The 23,066-nt window shown below is 38.5% G+C and overlaps 1 pseudogene; it reads left to right on the top strand.

Annotated features, from left to right (window-relative positions):
* Nucleotides 1-3,121: 3,121 nt before the first annotated feature.
* Nucleotides 3,122-4,193, top strand: LOC122434910 (annotated as a pseudogene).
* The last annotated feature ends 18,873 nt before the right edge of the window (nucleotides 4,194-23,066 follow it).

Below are 23,066 nucleotides of genomic sequence, written 5' to 3'. Positions count from 1 at the left end.
TGCCTGTTGGTGTAGCTGCAGTGACAGCTTCACCAATCTTCTTTTTTTTTAAGCAATAGTCCTTATGATGGATTCATTTGTCCTGAAATGGTGGGAAACCACAGCTGCAGACCTCAACCTATAGCAAATATCAAGGAATTCAATTTTTTATTGTAACACCATGGCTTTTCTTTGCTTCTTGGGAGCACTTCCAGCATCACTAGTGGTTTGGTTTGGTTCATGGTGTTATTCAAGGTTTACAATATTGCACTAAGAATGATGAAAAATACATGAGAGCCACAGGAATTGGCTTATTACTCCAATACACAATTTATTGGAAAGACAAACTGCTCACACAGAGATGATTAATATCACATGGTGTTTCAAGTGGATACCTGCACCTCTTGAGCTCATTGCAATTACAAAAGGAGATGGCTATGAAATGTCGACAGCAGTATGGTATGGACCACAGTTAAATTTATGCAGTTATAATATATTACTGACTTTTTCCTTGTGCTTACATTTCTCTTGACTGTAAACAGTGCCGTGTAGTGTAAGCATGTGCTTAAGTTTTGATAAATTTTAACTTTTTATAACAAATTTTTGTATATTTTATGGTAGTAAATGGCAAAAGAGACCACATATTTTATGAATTCAGGACATACCTTACATTTTCTTAAGTTTTTAAATATTTCTAGGTTCACTGCAAATTTTTCAAATAAATTGTTGCAAATCCCAAGTATTTTTCAACAGATTTTTTAAAAAAAATACATGCATAAGTGGACCAACACAACTCAAAACCATGTTGTTCAAGGGTCAAGTATACATTGAATTGGCTTAACAGGGCCACTTTAGCCTTCTTTTCACACTTATCCATACATAAACCCCATCAGCTGAATGTGACCTTAATTAGAAATAGGGTCTTGCCAGAAGTAATCAAGCTAAAACAAGGTCATTAGGTGGGCCCTAAACCAATATGACTGGCATTGTTATAAAAAAGGGAAGTTTAGACACAGAGACACAAAAACACACAAGAGAGACCATGTGGAGGCACACAAGGAAAAGATGACCATGTGATTGGAGTGATGCATCTATAGGACAAGAGATGCCTGAGACCACCACAAATGAGGAGAGAGACATGGAACACTCCCCTCCCTACCACCTTCAAAAAGAGCATGGCTTGGCTGACATCTTGATTTTGGACTCTTGGCTTCCAGAACTGCAAGACAAGAAATTTCTCTTGTTATGAGCCACTGGATTTGTGGTACTTTGTTACAACAGCCCTAGGAAACTGCAGCTTTCTGTATTGGGAAGTGGAGTGCTATAAGAAAGACCTAAAAACATGGAAGGGGCTTTGAAATTGGGCAGCAGGTAGAGGCTGTAAAGATTTGTAGGTGCTTGATAGAAAAAGTCTAGATTGCCTCAGAAAAACCAGTGGAAGAAATAGGAATGTTAACTGTTTTTGCTGAGGCCTCAGATGGGCTTCCTAGGTGGTGCTAGTGATAAGAATCTGCCTGCCAATACAGGAGATGCAGATCTGATCCCTGGTCAGGAAGATCCCCTGGAGAAGGAAATGGCAACCCACTCCAGTATTCTTAACTGAAGAGTCTAGCGGACAGAGGAGCCTGGTGGGCTACGGTCCATGGGGTCACAAACAGACACAACTGAAGCAAATTAGGACACAGCACTGGCCAAAGAACCCAGCATGTCTGGTACCTACCTGTTTAAGAAATGAATTCTAGGTATTTCCTAAAAGAACTAGAAGATTTAGAAAAGCTAATTTAATCTTAATTTCTGAATAGTGATTTACTGATTGAATTTAACACATGATGAATAAGAGAAATTAATATCAGATATTTGTAACCTGAAAAATATTAGGTATAACTAGGTATTTGATAAGCACACCATATCATGTTGAAAATTATTAGAAACAACTAACTTCCTAGTCCTCTTCCCTCAATCCTCCAGTGCTGACCATGTCACCTTGAATGGGACTGTATTGTAACAGGGGTCATCAGGACGTCACTGTGGACTTCAGCAGGGAGGAGTAGCAGCACTTGGACCCTGTACAGAGGTGCCTGTACCAGGATGTGACACTGGAGACCTACAGCCAACTGTGTGCAATGGGTAAGTAAGCACAGCTGCCCTCTGCACCTGCCAAGGGCCTCAGAGAGGCTGCTTACATTCTCAGCTGCTGAATGCTCTGGAGCATCTGAAGTGTGTAATGGTGCCATCTTTGATTTGCCTGAGATACTTCAGTCCTTTTACACTTCTTTGATTATTACTCTATTCCCAGGAAAATGGGATTACTTTCCTGAAGAGCCAATAGAAGTGTCGTTGAAAGGCCCTGAAACCCAGTTAACTGGACCCAATCCTATAACGTGTCCTGTTCACAGGGAACCAAGTTCCCAAACCAGAGGTCATCTTCAAGCTGGAACCAGGAGAGGGCCCATGGACATTGGAGGAGGAAACCCCACATCACAGCTGCTCAGGTGAGTGAGTGTGACCTGAGCAGATAGTGGACGTGGAGTAGATCTGTTTTTCTAGGAGAGGCTGATTCCTTTAAAGGCTGTGAAGATAACCTGTCTTAAAGGTTCTAAGCAAAGCAAAGCAAAGTCGCTCAGTTGTGTCCGACTCTTTGCGACCCCATGGGCTGTGGCCTACCGATGATTTCTTTCCCAGAGTGCTCAGCGCCATGAAGCGGCTTCTGGGAACTGGGGGAATTTTGTGTCAGCTAGAGCTGGAGTAACAAGATGGCGGTGTCAGCGGAGTGACCGGGGGTCCCTCCTAACGGGAGCCAGTGGCAGTTGTGGCAGTGGTATCGCCACCCTAACTTCACGGCTCCCCTTTACCAGCCCCCGAAGTCGCCACGAAAGCGAGGCCGCGGCTGCCGCCAGAAGCCAGAGGTTCAGCCTGCTAACGGTGAGAACCCCCCTCAACAATTTGCGGCCCGGTGAAAAGAAACCTGACAGTAGCGGTGGTCAGGTTCCCCTTGGCCGATTCTGGGCCCTCTAACGCTGAGAAACAGCCAGCGTTTTCTGTTTCCTTCTGCCCTTCGCAGCCTTGCTCCGTGGACCAGCCCTAGGGGCCTCCATCCTTCCATTAGAGGTGTCGGGATTTAGCCCTAGCGCCATCTTTGTCTCTCAGGATGGCAAGCTGCTGCGGCTCCAAGGCCGATTTCATTGTCGGAGGGAAATATAAACTGGTACGGAAGATCGGGTCTGGCTCCTTCGGGGACATTTATTTGGCGATCAGCATTACCAACCGCGAGGAAGTGGCAGTGAAGCTAGAATCTCAGAGGGTGAGGCAACCCCAATTACTGTAGGAGAGTGAACTCTATAACATTCTTCAAGGTGGGGTTGGCATCCCCCAGATACGGTGGTATGGTCAGGAGGAGGACTGTAATGTGCTAGTCATGGATCTTCTTGGACCCAGCCTCGAAGATCTTTTCAATTTCTGTTCAAGAAGGTTCACAATGAAAACTATACTTATGTTAGCTGAACAGATGATCAATAGAATAGAATATGTGCATACAAAGAATCTGATACACAGAGACATTAAACCAGATAACTTCCTAATGGGCACTGGGCAACAGTGGAAGAAGGTATTCCTTATTGATTTTGGTTTGGCCAAAAAGTACATAGATAACAGTACAAGACAGCACATACCATACAGAGTAGGTAAAAATCTCACTGGCACTGCTCGTTATGCTAGCATCAATACACATCTTGGTATTGAACAGAGTCGGCGAGATGACATGTAATCATTAGGATATGTTTTGATGTATTTTAATAGAGCCAGCCTGCCATGGCAAGGACTAAAGGCTGCAACAATGAAACAAAAATATGAAAAGATTTGTGAAAAGAAGATGGCCACACCTGTTGAAGGTTTATGTAATGGGTTTCCTGTAGAATTTGCCATGTACTTAAAGTATTGTCGTGGGCTGCGCTTTGAGGAAGCCCCGGATTACATGTACTTGAGGCTGCTATTCCGCCTTCTTTTCAGCACCCTGGATTACCAGCGTGACTATGCATTTGATTGGACAATGTTAAAGCAGAAAGCAGCACAGCAGGCAGCCTCTTCAAGTGGTCAGGGTCAGCAGGCCCAAACCCCCAAAGGCAAGCAAACTGACAAAACCAAAAGTAAAGTGACAGGTTTCCAAGCATGATTCAAGGAACAGAAGAAGCAGAGCAGATAATTGGATCAGCATTTGTTTCTCCCCAAATCTAGAAATTTGAGTTCATATGTACACTAGCCTGTGCTTGTTGACAACCATTTACTTGGTGTAAAGGACTTAATTTCACTATAAACTGGCTCTGATCAGCATTGCTGATGCTGTGTCCTGAATTGTAGCCTCTTTAATTGTGAATATTAACTGAGATAGTGAAACATGGTGTCCAGTTTTCTATTCCATTTTTTCAAGTGGAAAAGTTCACTAAATGGTTGACACATACAAATTGGTGGAGAAATTGTGCATATGCGAATTTTTCATTAAAATCTTTTGTTTTGAACTATACTGCTTTGGGATCTCTTATCAGAAGAAGGGCATGCACAGTCTTCAGCCACAGTTGTGATGGTTGTAAATGCATCCTGAGGGTTTATCCATCCCTGGAGTTTGCAAATTGTTCACTTAAAACATTCTTAAAACGGTTGGCTTCTTGTTTGCAAGCCAGCTGATATGGTGGCAATCAAAAATTCCAGTGTTTGAGCATATGAAAGACTGCCTGCTTACTTGTGCTAGAAATAACAGCATCTTAAGTGAAGACTTAAGAAAAACTTAGTGATGACTAGATTATCCTTAGGACTCTGTATTAATTATATAATGTTCTTGGTATTAATAAAAAGCATATTTGTCACAGAATTTTAGTTAACATCTTACAAGTGAACATGTGTACATGTTTAGATAAAAGTAGTCACTATAAACATCTACATGATCTGGAATTTGTTTTTATTTTGAAATGGGAGCTTTTTGATTTACAGATTCATTAAAAACTGTAAATTGCTTCTGTAAAAAAAATTCTCTAAACTTTTAGAGTTGCTTAAAGTTGACAGAAGCCCCTTTAATATTTAAACATGATCTCCTAGTATGACCTTTGCCAATATCCACTGTCTTCTTTGCTTGGCTTTTTGGCTGGAGTGCTGTTTGCCCTTCTCCCCATATCCCTGTGCTCTAGATCATTTGCCACGCTACCTTCTCAAACACCTTGATTTCTTAGTTACTTTTTCCTTCCCTACTGTTTTGTGCTTCTTCTGTCCTGCCACACCCCCAGCATACTTTTTATCCTTATATATTCAGATTTCATGGATCTACCTCCTTTCAAAACCACCAAGTCCTGCTCTTGGTCCTGCCAATCCCTTTCCATTTCCTCCGCAGCTTCTCAACTGTCATCTAGAACCAGATTCATTTTGTTTCACTAATATCGACACTGACATCAGATCCTATACTGTTGTTCATCACCCTGTCTCATCCTCAGCTGCTAACTTTGTGGTGTTTGTGTTTCAGTTTCTCTTATAATCAGCTACTTTGCATGTTAATTGTATTTGTTATCCATGTGGGATTCCATTCTTTGAAGTGCTTGTTCTTATTGTTCTATCCATTTGTAACTGTAGATTTTTTGGTCTTTTCCTTGTTGATGAGTACCTTGTTTTCTTTTTACAAACTTTTTTCCTTCCATTCCCTCTAACTGAAGGGCCCTGTCTACTGTCCTCTGCTCTTCCCTTCCTTAAGGGGATGTTCCATCCATTCTGAACACGTTTTTTTTTTTTTTTCTTCCTATTTTACTGACACATATAGTGATCCCTTTAGTCCTTACATTATAACTGTACCCTAGTACCATATTTTACCTATGTAGAACGACATTTCTCAAAGCTGTGCCATTCCTTCATTCTCAATATATTATTAACTGGAATCATCATTGCCGAAATCAGATATTGTTCTCCTCTTCAATATTCTTCACTCTGCAATCCTATTTTTTTTCCTTTTTAAAATATTATTTAAATGCCTTTTTTTCAAGTTCCATATATGTCACCCAAAAGCAAGTTCATATTTTATCATGTTTGGATTATTCTGTTCTTAATGGGATTAACAGATTCCATTTTTAACAAGTTCATTTTAGGTGCTACTGACAGATCCCATTACCTAAACCATGACATTTATCTTGTACTAGCCTTATGAAATAAAATTGCAGTTATTCCCTATTATGTAGCACATGATAATTAAACTTTCCTCTTAATGACAGCAGACCCTTTATTTCCAACTCAAATTTATATCTGTATATTTTCCACAACTCATGTTTAACTCCAGTTTTCTTATTGTTTCCTACATAGGAAATTTCTCTGTGTCTAGGCTCTTGATTATTTAGAGCTCTATTTAGATACAGGCTTCAGCTATTCCATGAAATTGGGCCTTTAATCATTCCAATATCTAATATTCTTTTCCTTTTCTCGCCCCCACCATCCCAAGAAACTCAGAACAAGTAAAAACTTTCCCCCTTTAATTTTGAACTTAAACTTTTTTTGAGAGATAATACATTCACAAACTTTGAAAATCAAAAATTGTGAAAGAGTACACAGTAAAATATCTCACTCTCACCTCTGCTCCGCCGTTCTCTTCCCCAGGGACTACCAGTGTTAATCATTTATTAATTTCCTTCCAGAAATATTTCTCTACAAATAATGTTTTTAGATTGGGTGGTATATGATTATTTTCCATCCTTTATCTATGAAAAATCTTTAAGAATAAGAACAGTAATATATTTTATTCTTAAATTTTCTAGTGGAAAAATGAAGAAACCAGTTCAAGTACTGCCATTAATAGTTTTGTGGAGATGTTTCAGTGGGTTTATTTTTTTAAAGTGTGTCAAAAAGAGTTCAAAGAAACAGATTGTTAGAGGGAAGGGGGAAATGGCTTGAAAACAAAAAAGAATTCAGCCTTGTTCATTAGTCACTCCAGTGAAGCAGACAACTCATACTCAAAAAGCATCAAGGTGGGCCACAAAGATAGTGCCTGCTTTTAAAATTTAGAGAAAATTTAAATAAATAAATAAATAAAATTTAGAGAAAATTATGTCTCCCTAAAGTTGTGGTGAGACTGTGGACTATTTTCATAGCATAATGCTCTTAACTGATCTATGAATCACATATATATTTTGAACTGGCACAAAGAGCAGAAAGAGCCAAATTAATGGAAGAAGTGTATGTGAATAATTATTGGATTGGGAAATAAACTGGATTTTTTGAAGACATGTTCATGACTAGCAGAATGCAAACTCGTAGTCTAGCTATGTTTCCAGACTGATGACTCTATTTATGTGCTGATAAGTAATTCTGTGGACTCAGAATGCTAAAGATAATTATTTTCAGCACAGGTATTAACTTTTTACATTGAACAGTGGTAGCTGTAACTAAGTATTTTTGGCTCCAGTGAATTTTGTACATATATACTAAATGAAGTAGAAAGTTGGAAAAAGTTCTCAATCCATGGCTATGAATTGGGATGCTTACAATCTATAGAGTAAATGAAATGAGGCTTGTGGATATAGAGTACAGCATAGGAGTGAAAGAATAGTGAAGTTTGGCAAGGATAAGACAAAGTTCTAGATTTCACTATTTTGGCCTAACCAAAAGAGGAACACAGATTGGATTTCATGATCCAATCAGGCTCAGTATTTTAAAATTTGGTATATGGTTAATAGCATAACTTATTCATTCTGTTTAATGTTTAAAACCTATTGTATTTCATCTTCTACAAATCACCAGATTTCCCCTTCCAGGTGAGTTGGTACATTACTTAGGGTAAAGCTGAGCTGCTGGAAGAACTAAATGGGTACCAGATAGTCTAGGTAAGTGGAGACATGCTGCCTTATTTTAATCTCTCCTGCATATAACCTATGTCACCTTGGAAAAATTATTTACCTGCTTTGGGCTTTAGTTTCCTCTTTTAAAAATATGCATAATAGTATCTATCTCATATGTTTTCTGTGAGAATTAAATGAGTTTATATGTATGTACATAGTTAAGTGTCACTTAGAACAGTGCCTGGCATATCTTAAAAGCTATAAGTACATAGCATATAGTAAGAACCATAGGAGTGTTTTCTGTCATCATCATCATCTGGATTCCCTGTGTCCAACCTGGATAAGTTGCATGTAGTTCCTCTATATTTGGCTAACTAAGTTTGAATTTTGCCTTCTTTTTCTCCTTTTAGAAGAGAAGCATGGGATTGAAATTTTACAGTTTATAATTATTGTAAAAATTTCATTTCACAATGAGAAAGTAGGTCAATTCAAGAGGAATTATTCCTTGTTTCATTTTAATTAAACTGGTTATTCATTTTTAATTAAAAAAACTGTAGCCATATGATGACCAGATAAACATAAGGAAAACCAAAATAGACCTCTGTGTCATGTTGCTTTCATCAGTAAGAACACATTGAATAAGTATAGAGATTGTGAACATAAGTATACTGGAAAAAATAACTTACATGAGCCCACAGTTAGTTCATAAGAACAACACCTTAAATGTGATTCATTTGGAAATGGTCTGAAGTATAGGTTAAACTAACAAGTCCTAATAGAAGTACCATGAGTAAAACCTTCAGAAGATCATTGGTTGTAGTCAAATTTTACTGATTCCTTTTTCTATACTATGTTAATTCTCATCTAAATGAGAAATTCTGTGAACCTAATCAGTGTGGGAAAGCCCTCAGCCAGAAATAAGAACACATTCCTTATTGAAAATTTCCTACTGGGAAGATAGCCTATGTATGCAGTGAATGTGGAAAGGTCTTCACTCAGAAGCCACACCTCTTTGTCCATCAGATTAGTCATTCTGTGGAAAAACCCTATGAATGCAATGAATGTGATGAAACTTCCACTCATCAGTCAATAGTGAGGTTGCATCAGAGAATTCATACAGGAGAGAAACCCTACATATGCACTGAATGTAGGCAGGCTTTTATCCAGAAGACCCACTTGATTGCACATCAAAGAATTCATAGTGGAGAGAAACCATATGAATGCAGTGACTATGGGACATCTTTCCCTTCCAAATCACAAATGCATGAGCATAGAAAAACTCACACAGAGAAAAAACCCATACCTACACCAGATGTGGGAAAGTGAAAGTCACACAGTCCTGTCTGACTCTTTGTGACCCCATGGACTATACAGTCCATGGGATTCTCTAGGCCAGAATACTGGAGTGGGTAGCCTTTCTTCTCCAAGGGATCTTCCCAACTCAGGGATCAAACCCAGGTCTCTCACATTGCAGGCAGATTCTTTACCAATGAGCCACAAGGGAAGGTATTCACTAAAGATCAGATCTCCTTGTACACCAGAAGACTTGGACTGGACAAAGAGATAATGTTTATAGTGAATGTGGAAATGACTTCACTTACAAGTCAGTCTTGATTACACATTAGAGAATTCATACTGGTGAAAAACCTTATGAATGCAGTGATTGTGGGAAAATCTTTACCCAAAAGTCTCACTTCATTGTACATGTGAATGTTCATACTGGAGAGAAGCCCTCTGTATGTGCTGAGTGTTGAAACATCCTGAACTCCCTCATGACCAGTCTGACACCACCCATTCTTCTCTAATGCTCTTTTACCATTGGTAGCTTATGAATCTCCCTGACTTACACATTCCTCCATTCCTCCAGTGGTATATCTCAGAAGGGGACTCTTCCATCCTGAATTTTTGCCCTCTCCCACAGTTGTGTCACTTAGGAGATAATTTCTCTATCTTGCTCCCAAGCCACAAACTGAGGACACCACTGTGGCACTATAAATACCACAGATCTCTATAGCTCAGATCCAACATTCCCCTACTCCTACTCCAGGAATCTTTCCGGATCAGGGATCAAACCTGTGTTCCCTCCATTGGCAAGTGGATTCTTATCCACTGTGCCACCAGCAAAGTCCTTAATGAGTTTTAATCCTAGTATAAAACAGTATGCATATTGCCAAATACATAATATAACATTTTGTAGAAGAAAATATAATTGAAATTTCTGCAATTCACCATGTTCACTGTATTATTTACTAAAAATGAGGACTATGTAGACAGATGAATGAAGAGAGAAGATGTGTGCTATATAAATATATATACCAAATGGAATAGTACTCACCCATCAAAAAAGAATGAAATAATGCCATTTGTAGCAACATGGAGGGAACTAGAGTTTTTTTTAATTACTTTATTTATTTTACTTTACAGTATTGTATTGGTTTTGCCATACATTGACTTGAATCCACCATGACTTTACATGTATTCCGCACCATGAACCCCCCTCCCACCTCCCTCCCCATCCCATCCCTCTGGGTCATCCCAGTGCACCAGCCCTGAGCACCCTGTATCATGCATCGAACCTGGGCTGGTGATTCATTTCACATATGATATTTTACATGTTTCAATGCCATTCTCCCATATCATCCCACCCTCGCCCTCTCCCATAGAGTCCAAAAGACTGTTCAATACATCTGTGTTTCTTTTGCTGTCTCGCATACAGGGTTATCATTACCTTCTTTCTAAATTCCATATATATGCGTTAGTATGCTGTATTGGTGTTTTCTTTCTGGCTTACTTCACTCTGTATAATAGTCTCCAGTTTCATCCACCTCATTAGAACTGATTCAAATGTATTCTTTTTAATGGCTGAATAATATTCCATTTTGTATATGTACCACAGCTTTCTTATGCAGTCATCTGCTGATGGACATCTAGGTTGCTTCCATGTCCTGGCCATTATAAACAGTGCTGCGATGAACATTGGGGTGCACGTGTCTCTTTCAGATCCGGTTTCCTCGGTGTGTATGCCCAGAAGTGGGACTGCTGGGTCGTATGGCAGTTCTGTTTCCAGTTTTTTAAGAAACTTCCACACTGTTCTCCATAGCGGCTGTACCAGTTTGCATTCCCACCAACAGTGTAAGAGGGTTCCCTTTTCTCCACACCCTCTCCAGCATTTATTGCTTGTAGACTTTTGGATAGCAGCCATTCTGACTGGTGTGTAATGGTACCTCATTGTGGTTTTGATTTGCATTTCTCTGATAATGAGTGATGTTGAGCATCTTTTCATGTGTTTGTTAGCCATCTGTATGTCTTCTTTGGAGAAATGTCTGTTTAGTTATTTGGCCCACTTTTTGATTGGGTCTTTTCTTCTTCTGGAATTGAGCTGCAGGAGTTGCTTGTATATTTTTGAGATTAATTCTTTGTCCATTGATTCATTTACTATTATTTTCTCCCATTCTGAAGGCTGTCTTTTCACCTTGCTTATAGTTTCCTTTGTTGTGCAGAAGCTTTTAATTAGGTACCATTTGTTTATTTTTGCTTTTATTTCCAATATTCTGGGAGGTGGTTCATAGAGGATCCTGCTATGGTTTATGTCGGAGAGTGTTTTGCCTATGTTCTCCTCTAGGAGTTTTATAGTTTCTGGTCTTACATTTAGATCTTTAATCCATTTTGAGTTTATTTTTGTGTATGGTGTTAGAAAGTGTTCTAGTTTCATTCTTTTACAAGTGGTTGACCAGTTTTCCCAGCACCACTTGTTAAAGATGTTGTCTTTTTACCATTGTATATTCTTGCTTCCTTTGTCAAAGATAAGGTGTCCATAGGTGTGTGGATTTATCTCTGGGCTTTCTATTCTGTTCCATTGATCTATATTTCTGTCTTTGTGCCAGTACCATACTGTCTTGATGACTGTGGCTTTGTAGTAGAGACTGAAGTCAGGCAGGTTGATTCATCCAGTTCCATTCTTCTTTCTTAAGATTGTTTTGGCTATTCGAGGTTTTTTGTATTTCCATGCAAACTGTGAAATTATTTGTTCTAGTTCTCTGAAAAATACTGTTGGTAGCTTGATAGGGATTGCATTGAATCTATAGATTGCTTTGGGTTGTATACTCATTTTCACTACATTGATTCTTTTGACCCATGAACGTGGTATGTTTCTCCATCTATTTGTGTCCTCTTTGATTTCTTTCACGAGTGTTTTATAGTTTTCTATACATAGGTCTTTTGTTTCTTTAGGTAGATATAGTCCTAAGTATTTTATTCTTTTTGGTGCAATGGTGAATGGAATTGTTTCCTTAATTTCTCTTTCTGTTTTCTCATTGTTAGTGTATAGGAATGAAGGGATTTCTGTGTGTTAATTTTATATCCTGCAACTTTACTATATTCTTTGATTAGCTCTAGTAATTTTCTGGTGGAGTCTTTAAGGTTTTCTATGTGGAGGACCATGTCATCTGCAAACAGTGAGAGTTTTACTTCTTTTCCAATCTGGATTCCTTTTATTTCTTTTTCTGCTATGATTGCTGTGGCCCAAATTTCCAAAACTATGTTGAACAGTAGTAGTGAGAGTGGGCACCCTTGTCTTGTTCCTGACTTTAGGGGAAATGCTTTCAAGTTTTCACATTGAGGATAATGTTTGCTGAGGTTTTGTCATATATAGCTTTTAATATGTTGAGGTATGTTCCTTCTATTCCTGCTTTCTGGAGGGTTTTTATCATAAATGGATGTTTAATTTTGTCAAAGGCTTTCTATGCATCTATTGAGATAATAATATGGTTTTTATCTTTCATTTTGTTAATGTGTATTACATTGATTGATTTGCAGATATTGAAGAATCCTTGCATTCCTGGGATAAAGCTCACTTGGTCATGATGTATGATATTTTTAATATGTTGTTGGATTCTGTTTGCTAGAATTTTGTTAAGGATTTTTGCATCTATGTTCATCAGTGATACTGGCCTGTAGTTTTCTTTTGTGTGTGTGTGGCATCTTTGTCAGGTTTTGGTATTAGGGTGATGGTGACCTCATAGAATGAGTTTGGAAGTTTACCTTCCTCAGCACCACTGTGACACTATAAATACCACAGATCTCTATAGCTCAGATCCAACATTCCCCTACTCCTACTCCAGGAATCTTTCCGGATCAGGGATCAAACCTGTGTTCCCTCCATTGGCAAGTAGATTCTTATCCACTGTGCCACCAGCAAAGTCCTTAATGAGTTTTAATCCTAGTATAAAACAGTATGCATATTGCCAAATACATTATACATAATATACAGAACACATAATGTAACATTTTGTAGGAGAAAATATAATTGAAATTTCTGCAATTCACCATGTTCACTGTATTATTTGCTAAAAATGAGGACTATGTAGACAGATGAATGAAGAGAGAAGATGTGAGATATATAAATATATATACCAAATGGAATAGTACTCACCCATCAAAAAAGAATGAAATAATGCCATTTGTAGCAACATGGAGGGAACTAGAGATTATGCTAAATGAAATAGACATAGAAGGACAAATACCAAATGATATCACTTATATGTGGGATCTAGAACATGACACAAATCAACTTACTGAGAAAATAGAAACAGACTCACAGAGAGACATAAGACGACAGACTTGTCTTAGGCAAGAGAGAGGGGAAGGGGGAGGGATGGATTGGGAATTTGGAATTAGCAGGTGCAAACTTATTTTTATATCAAATGGACAACCAACAGAGTCCTACTGCATAGTACAGGGAACAATATTCAATATCCTGTGTTAAACCATATTGGAAAAGAATTCTTTAAAATGTATGTATCTGTTTAACTGAATCACTTTACTGTACAGCATAAATTAACACAATATTGTATTAATAAATCAACTATACTTCAATTAAAAATATTGATAAAAATTAGAACTAAACTAAGCCCTCAAGTCCTCCAGCTAATTTGAGAACTGCCAGAAATACCTTTCCTAGGCAGTTGAGTACCAGATGTTATTCTAGGAACTGAGTAGGGAGAAATATATTATACACACCCCTGGCCCAGTAGTAAAACACTAAAATGTGAAAAACAAAAACAGGTAGGTAGAAAAGGTAAATTCTCATGGTGGGGTAAGTTTACCTGCCAGTGTTGGAGAAGCTTAAGCTGGATAACAAGTAATGTGATGAAAAGTGCAAAGGTGTAGAAGTTAAAAAAAAAAACTGATGTCACATACCTCTATTTCGAAGAAGGGTATTTGTGACATTTAGGGAAGCAAAATGAATTAAAAATCTGAGGTCAAATGCTGGACTCCATCATAGAAAAAGTAAGCATTTTTTCCCCTTGATCTAATGGCTCACCATGGAGGGATCATATATGGAGGGAAAATATATGAACTAAGTTTTATATGTTGGAAGAATTCTACTCACTATTGCAATTGTATTTTATATTTTAGGATAACATATTTTAAGTGGAGATTTAAAAAAAAAAATTAAAAGAACTGACCACAGAGTCCTTGCACAGAATTTTAAGTCCAGACTGAAAATGGCATATTCTATGACCAATTTTTAACATTAAAAAAAAGTTTTCCCGTTTTATGGAGGAATGACAAATTAAAAATTATATATACTTAAGGTATACAATGTGGTGTTTTGATATAGTCTTTTCACTTTGACCTACCTAAGGCCCAAGTATTGTCAAAAGTCCCAGAGAACAATTCAAATGTAGGATGCTTTGCACCTATATGAAATGAAATTGTTGGTGAGGTGTGCACATGAAGAACCATATCCTCTGAGTTCTGGTTTGGCCCTATGCCCTCAACTTCTTTTAGATGGTTCTAAACCAGCGGTTCTCAAACTTGAACATGTATCAGAACACCTAGAGGGCTTGTCAGCAAACATATTGCTGGACTTCATACTCAAAAGTCTGGTGTAGGACCGAGAATTTGCATTTCTGCTGATCTCTGAAATGCTGCTACTGCTGCTAGTCCAAGGAACATACTGTGAGAACCACTGTCCTAGAAGATGACTGTGGCAAACCACATCATAATACACTTATGACAAGATTACTAAAGACAACACTCTGTCTTTTTCATTAGGCTGACCCCTTGTCCAGTTTACACCTGTTGTTCAGTATAACCATATTATTATTATTAATGGCTACATTACACAGCTTGGAAGGTCTTAGTTCCCTGACCAGGGATTGAACCCAGATCCTCAGCAATGAGACCACAGAGTCCTAACTACTGGACCGCCAGGAAGGAAGTCCCCCAGCACAATTATTAATGATGCCCCTTTCCCATTCTAAAGTGTCCTGATTTAGATGATAAAGTATAAGGTTAATTCATCTACACTCCATAAGGAGATCAAACTTGTTTTTGAAATTCAATTATCAGGAAACATTTACCCTGGAAAAATTGGCATATTTTCTACCTGTGATCAATGTAAATCTTGCAAATGAGTGCATATCTTTTCCAACTACATCTGATAGGAAGGTAAGAAAGAAACTTATAGCTCAATTTTAATTACTCTGCAGGACTATCAGGCACAAATGTCTACAGTCAAAATAGATCCTGGTACTGACTTTGTTCATTCTCTCTGTATGTTCTCTGACCTAAATTTATAGAGCATATCTTGACATTTTGCTACAGGGATTCTTAAATGATCCCGGAAGACACTGGAAAAGCAATGGGTTCAAAAAAACAAATACATGAATTAATGATAACTCATTAAAAACTTGGTTACTTCCTGCTTTTATTGGGAAGGGGCTTGGGTCTGTGAAGTCAGGAGCGTTGTAGAGATCAGATCCACCAGCCTGGAAAGACCCACACTTCAGCTGCGGTTCCCACCCTGTGGGAGACCCAAGGAGCATCACACTTCTGTGGCCACAGCTGTGTATCTGTAACTGATATGATTTTCTGTCACTTAGAAAAGGCAGGTTTCTCACTGGGACCAAGTGTAGAACTATTCCCTCCTTAAGTTGTTTAATATCTGTCCTTACACCCTGATGCAAGATTTCAATTTCTAGAAAACAGTCATGTACATGCACAAAGATTTAAATGCAGAAATTTCACTACAGTGGTGTTAATTGTCAAAATAAAAACTCTCATACATATTTACTAACATTATTCGGTTCAGTTCAGTCGCTCAGTCATGTCCGATTCTTTGCAACGACATGGACTGCAGCATGCCAGGCTTCCCTGTCCATCACCAACTCCCGGAGCTTACTCAAACTCATGTTCATCGAGTTGGCAATGCCATCCAACCACCTCATCCTCTGTCGTACCCTTCTCCTCCTGCCTTCAAGCTTTCCCAGCATCAGGGTCTTTTCCAATGCATCAGTTCTTCACATCAGCTGGCCAAATTATTGGAGTTTCAGCTTCAGCATCAGTCCGTCCAATGAATATTCAGGACTGATTTCTTTTAGGATTGACTGGTTGGATCTTCTTGTAGTCCAAGGGACTCTCAAAAATCTTCTCCAACACCACAGTTCAAAAGCATCATTTCTTCAGCATTCAGCATTCTTTATAGTCCAACTCTCACATCCATACATGACTACTGGAAAATCCATAGCTTTGACTAGACGGACCTTTGTTTGCAAAGTAATGCCTCTGCCTTTTTAATATGCTATCTAAGTTGGTCATATCTTTTCTTCCAAGGAGCAAGCGTATTTGAATTTCATGGCTGCAGTCACCATCTGTAGTGATTTTGGAGCCCAGAAAAATAAAGTCTCTCACTGTTTCCATTATTTCCCCATTTATTTGCCATGAAGTGATTGGATGGATGCCATGGTCTTAGTTTTCTGAATGCTGAGGTTTAAGCCAACTTTTTCACTCTCCTCTTTCACTTTCATCAAAAGGCTCTTTGGTTCTTCTTCACTTTCTGCCACAAGGGTGGTGTCATCTGCATATCTGAGGTTATTGATATTTCTCCCAGAAATCTTGATTCCAGCTTGTGCTACATCCAGCCCAGCATCACATGATGTACTCTGCATATGAGTTAAAAAAGCAGGGTGACAATCTACAGCCTTGATGTACTCCTTTCCTGATTTGGAACCAGTCTGTTGTTCCATGTCCAGTTCTAACTGTTGCTTCTTGACCTGCATGCAGATTTCTCAGTAGGCAGGTCAGGTGGTCTGGTATTCCCATCTCTTTCAGAATTTTCCACAGTTTATTGTGCTCCACACAGTCAAAGGCTTTGGCGTGGTCAATAAAGCAGAAGTAGATGTTTTTATGAAACTCTCTTGTTTTTTCAGTGATCATATTGTTTACAAAAATTATGATATATTCTAAGACTCAATATTGCAAAACTGCTAAATCATGTACAAAATATTTGCCAGCATGAAAAAATATTTAAGCTAGAGTACAAAGCAAAAAGAGAAGGTAACCAAACAATTCTAGTTTTCATTTAAACTAAGTGTGCATATATTAATATATTGAAAACTTATGAACATAAACACTAAAGCACATACCCAGAAAAAAATGTCTGAAAGCAAAAACATCAACATGTTAATACAATTGATACTTAAGAGATAATAGAGTTATAATCAATCAGTAGAATTGATTATAGAAGATAATAGAGGACATTTCAATTTTCTTCTTTCTACTTATAGTGAATAACTTCCTGTTACAAATATGAAACTATTTTGTATGTTTAAATATAAATATATATTTTCTACATATTTAATTATAAAAATATATATGTATATATAAAATACAGATAACTACTCCATATCTGTATAATAAACAAAAATAAAATAATGCAGTTTTATAATACATACTGTCATATTGAGCTGCTGTGACAACCAGGCAGTCTCCAGAGTTGAAAGCAGATTCAGGACAGTCAGAAAGAGGGAAATGTGGGACAACATCTGGCTCCCTCATCTTCCTTTGTTTACAGAATTTGCAGGGAATTTTTAGTGGGAAAGCTGGTCTTGGCTGGAGTGTTGTGAGGGTGGAGGACACAGTCAAGAAACCTGGCTCCAGGCTACCGCTGTCACTCAGAACCCCAGGAGCCTGGGCAAGTCACGTACCTTCTCAGGCCACTTTATTCATCTTTTAGAGGAGGAATAAGAACTAGAAAGACCCTAGAGACTGTGCTCACTCTACTAACCTGGCATTCTCTAAGTTATAAAAAAGGCGGCGGGGGGGGGTACTTTTCTGCCTAGATCAGGATAGAGGGGAAATCAGCAAATCCCCAAGGATCAGGAAAAAGGAAATTCTGGTGGCAATCAGCTGAGCACATGCACAGAGCCAGTAGGGAGTGCTGGACATCAGGGGACAATGTCTCCCCAGCTGGGGCTGGTGGTCACCCCTACCTGGACACTGCTGCCTGCAAATACCCTGGACCTTCCCCCATCACCCAGTCTGCGGGGCTCACCCTTCCATCCCAGCTACATGACAATGATGATCATTAGGACCATTTGACAGCAGAAGCTGTTGAAACACAATGAGGCTAAGTCAGTTACCCCAAGGTCACACTGCTAGCCAGTAGAAGGACCAGGAAATACTTAAGTCATCTGACTCCAAAGTCAGTCTGTGATTCTGAACCCCATACTGGGTCAGCTCCCAGTAAACAATATTCCTATTTTCCATCATCTTCAAAAAGCTTAGGCTGAAGGAAGACAACATTTTATGGGCATAAATTGAGCTTCTGCATATTTCAGTGCACATCCACAGCAACCTGCCTTGCCTTCCCTCTTCTGACAGAGGTGAAAATTCAAACTCACCCTCCCCACTCCTTTCTTAGACACTGGAAACCACCAGGTGTGCACCAAGTCTCCCAGTGACTGACCAACTCAACACAAGTTGGTCTCTGCTCACCACAGGTCCCTGGGACTATGCCCCTGATTCCTCTGGCTGCCAACCATTCACTGACCAGCAGAAGCCACCCATGGCTAGACTACAGGGACTGCCAGAGGACACTTCAAAGTCCCCTAGTCACTAGCATGGCCAGGCTCCTCATATTATTAATCCACAATGATGACTATGAAAACATTGAATAATAACTAACAAAATTACAGCAGTGCCACATCCCATACAGGTTTCCAATTATCCATCTTCCCAGACTGCCAATTAATGACTCACATAGTTTCTAAAACTGACTCATGGAGCAGCCAAACACTGAACTTTCCTGATGGATGCTATGGTTTCATTTCAGAAACCAACCTAGTATCTTTCACAAAATCACTGACCCTCTAGTCCCTACAGGTCTGTCTCCACATCCCCATAAACTTAGTTCTCTAAAATAACACACACTGATTGTCTCATAGCTTATGTTGGTCAGAAACCTAGGCACAGCTTTGCTTGGTTCTCTGTTTCATGGTCCCTCATGAGGCTGCAATCAAGGTCTCAGCTAGGCTTGGGGCTTCATCTGAAGGCTCACCTGGGGAAGGATGTTCTTCCAAGCTCATTTATGTGGTTGATTGCATGATTCAGTTTATTTGGACTGCTGGACTGAGAGACTCAGTTTCTTACTGTTTGTCAAAGGCCATCATGAGTCCCCTGTTATGTAGGCCTCCCCAACACGGCAAGTTGGTTCACTAAGTCCACAAGGAAGAGAGCCTGTTAGCAAGACAGAACCTACAATCTCTTGTAAGCTAATCACAAAGGTGGCAGCTCCTCATTGTTAAAGGTCTGCTACTATTTGGAAGTGAGTTACTCAAATGGAGGGAATTACACAAAGTCATGAATACCAGGAGGCCAGGATCATTGGGAGCCATCTTAGAAGCTATTTCCCATAGGCCATCAATAAAGAAGGACTCTTGGATACATATACATGTATGGCTGAGTCTCTTTGTTTTCCACCTGAAACTATCACAACATTGTTAATCAGCAATACTCCAATACAAAATAAAAAGTGTAATTAAACACATGTAAATCTGTGGCTGATTCATGTCAATATATGGCAAAAACCACTACAATATTGTAAAGTAATTAGCCTCTAACTAATAAAAATAAATGGAAAAAATAAATAAGAAAAAAAGTAATAAAAGGCTCAGGGAAAAAAAAAAGTGTAATTAAAAAGAAGGACTCTAATGCAGAGATCCTATACCCCCTCCTAAGACAACATTCCTTAGAGCAAAAGAACAACAGGTTCAGACATTAAATAATTTGAAGACTATTCCACCAATTTATTCTATTTGATGAAAACACTAAAGGAATTATTCTAAATAAATGAATACTGAATCAGAAGATAAATCTCAAAATAGGAGAGTGAAACAATGGTTAGCAATAACTGTTGTGGTAAAACACACACCCTCAAATGCACATTCATATAGCTAGAGTCAAGTTATGATACATAAAGTGACTGGGAACTTTGAATACAAGTACTAAGTAAGTTTTCTTGAAGTAGAATTGACTTAACCCAAGAAAAATACAGTCTTCCAAATAGCAGTTTAAATGTTTCTAGATTAAGGAAACAATACCATTCACCATTGCACCAAAAAGAATAAAATACTTAGGACTATATCTACCTAAAGAAACAAAAGACCTATACATAGAAAACTATAAAACACTGCTGAAAGAAATCAAAGAGGACACAAATAGATGGAGAAATATACCGTATTCATTGACTGGAAGAATCAATACTGTGAAAATGACTATACTACCCAAAGCAATCTATAGATTCAATGCAATCCCTATCAAGCTACCAATGGTATTCTTCACAGAACTAGAACAAACAATTTCAAAATTTGTATGGAAATACAAAAAACCTCGAATAGCCAAAGCAGTCTTGAGAAAGAAGAACGGAACTGGAGGAATCAACCTGCCTGACTTCAGGCTCTACTACAAAGCCACAGTCATCAAGACAGTATGGTACTGGCACAAAGACAGAAATATAGATCAATGGAACAGAATAGAAAGCCCAGAGATAAATCCACGAACCTATGGACACCTTATCTTTGACAAAGGAGGCAAGGATATACAATGGTAAAAAGACAACCTCTTTAACAAGTGGTGCTGGGAAAACTGGTCAACCACTTGTAAAAGAATGAAACTAGAACACTTTCTAACACCATACACAAAAATAAACTCAAAATGGATTAAAGATCTAAATGTAAGACCAGAAACTATAAAACTCCTAGAGGCAAAACATAGGCAAAACACTCTCCGACATAAACCATAGCAGGATCCTCTATGAACCACCTCCCAGAATATTGGAAATAAAAGCAAAAATAAACAAATGGTACCTAATTAAAAGCTTCTGCACAACAAAGGAAACTATAAGCAAGGTGAAAAGACAGCCTTCAGAATGGGAGAAAATAATAGCAAATGAAGCAACAGACAAAGAATTAATCTCAAAAATATACAAGCAACTCCTGCAGCTCAATTCCAGAAAAATAAATGACCCAATCAAAAAATGGACCAAAGATCTAAACAGACATTTCTCCAAAGAAGACATACAGATGGCTAACAAACACATGAAAAGATGCTCAACATCACTCATCATCAGAGAAATGCAAATCAAAACCACAATGAGGTACCATTACACGCCAGTCAGAATGGCTGCTATCCAAAAGTCTACAAGCAATAAATGCTGGAGAGGGTGTGGAGAAAAGGGAACCCTCTTACACTGTTGGTGGGAATGCAAACTGGTACAGCCGCTATGGAGAACAGTGTGGAAGTTTCTTAAAAAACTGGAAACAGAACTGCCATACGACCCAGCAGTCCCACTTCTGGGCATACACACCGAGGAAACCAGATCTGAAAGAGACACGTGCACCCCAATGTTCATCGCAGCACTGTTTATAATAGCCAGGACAGGGAGGCAACCTAGATGTCCATCAGCAGACAAATGGATAAGGAAGCTGTGGTACATATACAAAATGGACTATTACTCAGCCATTAAAAAGAATTCATTTGAATCAGTTCTAATGAGATGGATGAAACTGGAGCCCATTATACAGAGGGAAGTAAGCCAGCAAGATAAAGACCAATACAGTATACTAACAACGCATATATATGGAATTTGGAAAGATTGTAATGCTAACCCTATATGCAAAGCAGAAAAAGAGACACAGATGTACAGAACAGACTTTTGGACTCTGTGGGAGAAGGCAAGGGTGGAATGTTCTGAGAGAATAGCAGTGAAACAAGTATACTATCAAGGGTGAAACAGATCACCAGCCCAGGTTGGATGCATGAGACAAGTGCTCAGGGCTGGTGCACTGGGATGACCCAGAGGGATGGGATGGGGAGGGAGGCAGGAGGGGGGATCAGGATGGGGAACACATGTAAATCCATGGCTGATTCATGTCAATGTATGGCAAAAACCACTACAATATTGTAAAGTAATTAGCCTCCAACTAATAAAAATAAATGAAAAAAAATAAATGTTTCTAGAAAATCCCCAAATTAATACTATTCATCTTTCTGATGCAAATATTGAGGATAGAGTATCCTTCTCTACAAAGTAAGGTTAATTATATTCTGATCAAATAATAGATAAAACATAAATAACACCTGTTAGAAATAACAAGATATTTAATTGCACAATTAGTAAACATAAAAAGTATTAGTTAGGTAAGGGGGAGGGACAAAAATGAACAGAAACATCATTAAGTTATTAGGAAGAAGAAAAGAAAAAAATGTTGCATTTAGGAAACAGTAAAATTGATAAGAAGAATAGAATACAAAAGATAAGATTATCATATTTATACAAATTTAAATGGACTGAATCTCAAGACATAGTGTAAGATGAGAGCAAAAAAATATATACTTATATATAGTTTAAAAAAGTGTATCTTAAACAAAGAGAAAAAATACAAAATAAGGTTTAGGCAAAGGTACACAAGGTTGTGCATCCTCAGTTGCTCAGTTGTGTCTGACTCTTTGAGAGTCCATGGATGGTAGCCCACCTGGCTCCTCTGTCCATGAAATTTTTCAGGTAAGAATACTGGATTGGAGTACCATTTCCTACTCCAGGCGATCTTCCCTACTCCAGGGGATCTTCCCGACCCAGGGATCGAACCCATCTCTCCTGCATTTCGGGTGGATTCTTTAACACTGAGTCACCTAGGAAACCCACACACAAGGTTAGTGGCTGCAAAATAAAAGAAGCAGTGATGATGTACTTGGCAAAGTAAATTCAAAGTCAAAAGGACTCAACAAGCAAAAAAAAAAAAAAAAAACAGTGGCATTGTGCAAAATAGTTTAAGATACATACTTTAGGATTTCCCACCTCTACCAGGCAAAAACAGAACTACAAGAACAAATTTGTTTTAAAGTATTATAACATTTATTCTATCTTTTGATAACAGCTGGAGCAGACAAAAATACAAAAAGTCAGAGCAAAGAAGTGGTAACCATCAAACTAGATTGAAAAGTCCT

This window comes from Cervus canadensis, chromosome X, assembly GCF_019320065.1.
Source record: "Cervus canadensis isolate Bull #8, Minnesota chromosome X, ASM1932006v1, whole genome shotgun sequence".
Classification (NCBI taxonomy): Eukaryota; Metazoa; Chordata; class Mammalia; order Artiodactyla; family Cervidae; genus Cervus; species Cervus canadensis.
The sequence above is the reverse complement of the archived record's forward strand: the minus strand, read 5'-3'. Positions and strand labels throughout refer to the sequence as shown.